Raw genomic sequence first — 6,000 nt, 5'->3', positions numbered from 1 at the left:
CAACGGTGTCGCAATTTCTTAAAAACGCTTCTATGGAATTTGTTTGTGGAGTTTTCTTCTGTGAAATTCTTTTGAAAAATGTTTTTATTTTTATTTTTTATTTTTTTGGGGGGAGGTTTTTTTTTATTCCAGTTTTTTTTTAATTCTTTAGATGTTTGTTTTTTGGGGAAGACACTGGTTTAAATGACCTTATGACAACCATGACCATGACTTTTCATAGTCATTAATAATTTATATACAGTATGAATCTCAAAATGGATAATGTCCATGTCCATTATGTACCAAATCACTATATTAACACTTTTACGGCGGCTAATTGTTTAATCCAGGGTTCCACCACGCGCAATACGCTAAACCCGCTATTTGTTTAATGCGTTTAATTCACCGTTTTAAAATAATTAAAAATAAATAGCGGATTTGTCCCGGACCTGGTGACGAGGCCATCGCGTTATGATGACGAAACCGGAAATCAAGTCATCCTCTGGGCTGCTAGGGCTTCTGGGAAATTGAGCCCAATGCATGTGAACGGGCCGTTTGTTTAGACTACAACATGCTGTGCAGGGTGGTCATGGCCACTGGTTCTTCTGATCAACAACAAACCATCAGACTATTTTTCGCCGTATTTTCGTGGTTGAAAGCTGCAAATACTTCGGCGTATGCTCTAAAGGTAATAAAACAATCTCGGCAGCGTAGAATATTGGATTTAATAGCGGGGAACGTGGGTTATGCAGTAGAACTGTTAACAGCGATTCACAACCTTTTGGCCAAAAAATTATTTCCAAATAATATGATTTCATTGTCAATACGTTCATATTAAAAACAATTAAAGCAATATTATTTTCTTTAACCCATTTAGGCCTGACGTCGAAAAAAAAAAAAAGAAGTTTGCTTTGAAAGAATATATTCAAAGATTTGTGCCGCATTTTTACGATTTTTCAAAAATAGCAGACCTAAAAGTTCATATTTTCAATAGCTAAGGTATAACATAATGCTTAGTTAAAACACCAAAAGGGGTTCCCGCCCCAAAATGGGTTAAAAACCTTGAAAAATGAGTTTTCATAGTGATACTGATAAATAGGAACTTAAAAGTATACCTATGTTAAGTTCAACTGATCCAAGCCAGAACACAATCAATTTGATTGATCATCACAATAAACATGCTCGGAGAATGCACGCGGCCCACCCATCTGGCCACTTAACACCATTTTCAAGTAGGCCTTACTCCAGCCTTGCACTTTGTAAGTTGCTCTAGATAAGAGCATCTGCTAAATGCCTAAAAATGTAAATAGCCAGCCTGGAGGACTGGGGGGGAGGGGGGGGGGACAGATTCGATGCAGTCCAACATCCAATAGCAGTGTCTTATACTTTTCCTGATCTTACTTGTGTACAAGAACAGCCATGTTAACTTTACATGTTTCTTCAAGAAACCCAGCAAACAATTAAGCCATGCCTGCCTGCCTCCTGCCCAAGGAACTGAGAAACCCCTCTAATGATGTCCAACGAAGAATCTCCAAATGAAGATAATAAAAGCCGGAAGGGAGATCATTGAACAGACACTTTTAAAGCCCAGTGTTAATGATTGAGGAGACATTGTAAACTGCCTCCCCCTGGCCAGCCGGGGCGCCTGGTGGAGTTGAAAGGAACTGATTGGAATAACGTGTTCCTTCTATGTGCTATACTGTACTTCCGACCGGGGAAACTCCCCCCTGTTAGGTGAAAAGAAGCCGCTTGGACTCCTCATGCATGGAAGGAAACATGAGGTCAGTCCGTTGCTCTCCCCAGGTTGGCAGAGGGAGTGTAGAGCCCAGCATTACATGATCATGGACACTGGGTGGAAAAAAATGGTTTACAAAATTGTGGGATAAAAAAAAGAAATAAAAATCGAGCTACTTGGAGACGAGCAGAAGAATATCACACGACGGGTGGAAACCTCATATGTCCAAAACTTGACTACTTTACTACTTTACTACTTTTCAGGATACAAATTCAAAAAACATCAGCAGATCCACAAGCTCAGTCAAAACACCTCACTTTGCGCCGCGTTTCGAGCTTGTGGATCTGCCCACTGTTGTGTGAGCTGAAGTGTGTTGATCAAGTAGGGTATTCAAAAAACAACCACAAAGTTAGGATGTGGAGACAGGATGTTTTCTGGACGACAGAAACGATACTTAACAGAAGCCAGACTGAAGGGCCGTTCACACCAAGCACCATAACTGGTAACAGAACTGTAAGGATATGAATGGTCCATCCACACGTTGAAGAACGATGCATTTCTGTAAACGGTGACAGCAAAGCACACCAAGCCACAGTTTTGTTTTTTCTAATAAAGTTGTCCTTTTCTTGTCCCCCCCCCCCCATGGCCCCCACACATGTAAAGCATCTTTGGGTACCATGAAAAGCGCTATATAAGTCCCAGATATTATTTATTATTATTAGTTCAGCTGTATCAGAGCCCACATGGAGGGGAGAGAGGTCACCCCTATGTTCCAAAATGGTAAATGGTGCATTTACCGCCATTTATCCAAGGCGCTTTACAGAGATTGTGCATTACATTCACCCATTCACACACCAATGCCGGGTTAGCAAACCATGCAAGGCACCGACCTGCACATCAGGAGCAATTAGGGGTTCAGAGTCTTGCTCAAGGACACTTCGACACTAAGCCCGGGTTCAAACTGGGAACCTTGCGGTTGCCATCCGGTCACTCTACCCCTGAGCCACTGCCGCCCCACTGCTGCCGTTCCCTGGGTTCTGCATGCAAAAGGCTATACATTTAAATATACTGTATATAAATTAACACCCTACTTGATCACACTACAGCTTCACACAAGCATCAAAAGGAGCAGATCCACAAGCTCTAAACGTTGCTCAAAGCGACGCCTTGAGCTTGTAGGATCTGCTACTTTTTGAATTTTGAATCCTGAAAAGTACGTTTTTGGACGTGATGTTTTCCACCAGACAGAGACGATATTATGGATAATCTGACTTGATTATTGTGTTATCGTTGTACCGGAGGTCTCCAATGGTAACAAAACATTCTGAGGGTGACTTGCGAGACCGATTGCGTCCCAAGATGTCATTCTGATGGATTTCGAAACGGCTGTCGATGTTTCTATCCTCCTATAATAAAAAACGCTTGAGACTGGTTTCCAGCCCACTTCGCCAAAGTGACAAAACAAATCACGGAACGCAGAGAATCAGGCTGGAAATCAGGCTAAAAAAACCACTCTGAAAGTGATCCAAATTATATTGTCGGCAACTATATACCGTCGTTATAGTTGTGGTGTGGACTCTGCCATACACTTCAGTTAGAACCATTTTTAAAATGACAGTTATCGTTCTGTTGTGCTTGCCGCGAACAGTACTTAACTGTACTTACAGGAGTGCAATGGCTCCATGGTTTTGTATTTAAAACAGGGCTACAGGTGCTTGTCTAGATACTGTAGGTATACCTGCTACATAAGCAGTGATTTACTTTGATGCCTCATGCCAACGGACCACATCATCTACTTCAAACCTATACGTACATATCTTATCGCTGCTGGTGGAGCAAAATCACATTATTGCAAAAAAAAGGTTGCTTATTGTTTCTTTGTATAGGTTCATTTGAATGGGGGTTGATGAAGGCCATGATGAGAAAACATTCAATTAAGAAAGAAAAAGTAGCAATGATGGATAGCTGTGTATTTGGTTTTTCTATCAAGCTCAGGACCTAAGACTGTTAAAATGATTGGTCAGTTATCATTCAGAATCAGAACATATCCACTGTATATATACCTCCATGTAAGAGAAGTTTGCCTAAACCCTAACACTACAATATGTCATTTTTCAACAGATGTGACCCAGAGGATTCCCAGCTAAATTTGTTAATAGAGCATCTAGTTGGGTAATATCTGATACTTCCGTGACCGCGGAGTACCATTTCCATTTCTCAGTGGATTTATCATATATGAAGGTTAAAAACAAATTGAGCCCCCATGCCCCTCGCAAAAATGTGGGCAAAATTCGTAAGAGCACCAAATCCATATGGCCACCATTAACAACCTGTTAAGGCAACATTTTCTAAATTTCTTTAATGCTTTAAGTAGCATGCGACATGTCAAACTAGGTTTTTTTCATTCTGAATCCATTCCAAGCATTAGTTTTGCACAAAAAAACACTCCTTGGGCTAAATTCGGCCATGGCCCAAATGTGATGACCTCATCACATTTTGTGATGATGGATATGGCCGATTTTAGCCCACTTAAAGCATAATGACATTTAGAAAGAATTGCCTTAACAGGTTGTTAATGGTGGCCATATGGATTTGGGGCTCTCACTAATTTTGCATGGGGGCTCAATTAGTTTTTTTAACCTTGATAGATGATGAATCCACTGAGAAACGGACCTTTGCTCTCTGCGCTCACGTTAGTATCAGATATCACCCGACTAATCACAATCATTGTAACCACTTTATCCATTTATACATGGGCTATTCAAAAATAGCAGATGTGTCCAAGCTCGCAGCGTGGCACAAAGTTACTTTTTGGGGAGGAATATGGCACTTTCCTCCTTCCCCAAAAGCGTAACGTGGAATGGAAGAAAATGTGCACATCACCTCATCTTTGCAGAATAAATGTGTATATACAAACAATGGCTACAGACTGGATTACATTTCCTTGTGGTTTTAGTACTAGTCACAACGGTATATAGGCTGACAACTTTACTTTCAAGTAAATTTTGATGCCAATACTTTTTACTCAAGTACATTTCGAATTCCGGACTTTTACTTGTAATATTTTGCAGTATTGATACTTTTACACAAGTAAAAACATTGAGTACTTTTTCCACCACTGCAGACAGACTGCTCCCCTGGACAGATGCCATAGAATAGATAGATGAGTCTGATGATGGCCAGATGATGACCATCAATGACACAGAATGGGTGCTGGTGATTGGTGGGAGACAGGACTGAGATTGGCTGTGAACTTCATGAGTTGCAGGAGATGGCCATGAACTTAACAAAGCCACAAACGGCGATGGTCGCCGTCAAGGTGGATTAACCTCGTATGTCCCAAACGGTTAGTAGTAGTACTGAGGAAATAACTTTAATGAATACAGTGGTTATTTAGTGACAAGCACTTCAGCAAAACAGCACGTAAAAAAGCAGAGCCTGTACATTTGTTTACTTTATTGCTATTTTCGAAGAGCTTGTAGATCGTCGCTTTTTAGTTTAGTCACTCATTTTTTTTAAACATATGGAGATACAAGGTAATCTCCCGGAATAGCAACAACATGTAAATCGAAGCGATCTTTGATTTATTTTTATTTTCTTTCCTGGCAGATTGAACTCTGAGCTTGTCGGTAACAGTCATCACATCCCAATCTCAAAAGTAGAGACCCGTCACCACAGCATCTCCTTACTGTATGTTTTAACAAACTCTATTCATAACAAATGTATCCGTTTCTATGAAACTGAAACAGAAAAAGCCTGTGAGAACAGGCTGACAGTGACACGTTTTCTCAACACAATGAGCTCAATAATGCATCTGTACAAACATCACACCTCCCCCTACATCGTGTACAATGAATATATTGTGACGTGTCTTTTTGAAGAATCCATTTGGAACTCGGCAAAAATACTAACGCCACCTGCGAAGCTACCATCAGAAAGGTGCATGATGTGTTCATGCTCTAGTCCAGGGGTTCTCAACGTTTTTGGCCGGGGACCCCCGGAAATGCTTTGGCAATGTCTCGGGACCCCCGCCCCGTCCCCTCCCGACCCCCAATATAAATTGACTGCTACAATAACCTTAAACCATTTTGGGCGGGAACCCCTTTTGGTGTTTTAAGCTAATTGTTATAATTTAGCTATTGAAAAAGATCTACAAGCTCATAGCGCGCCACTTGTAGGTCTGCTATTTTTGAAAAATCGTGAAAAAAAACTTTTAAAAAAAAACTTTTTTTATTTTTATTTTTTGAAAATAATTTGGGGACCCCCTAAAATAATTTGGCGACCCC

Source organism: Electrona antarctica (genome assembly GCF_951216825.1).
Source record: "Electrona antarctica genome assembly, chromosome: 6".
NCBI lineage: Eukaryota > Metazoa > Chordata > Actinopteri > Myctophiformes > Myctophidae > Electrona > Electrona antarctica.
The sequence above is the reverse complement of the archived record's forward strand: the minus strand, read 5'-3'. Positions refer to the sequence as shown.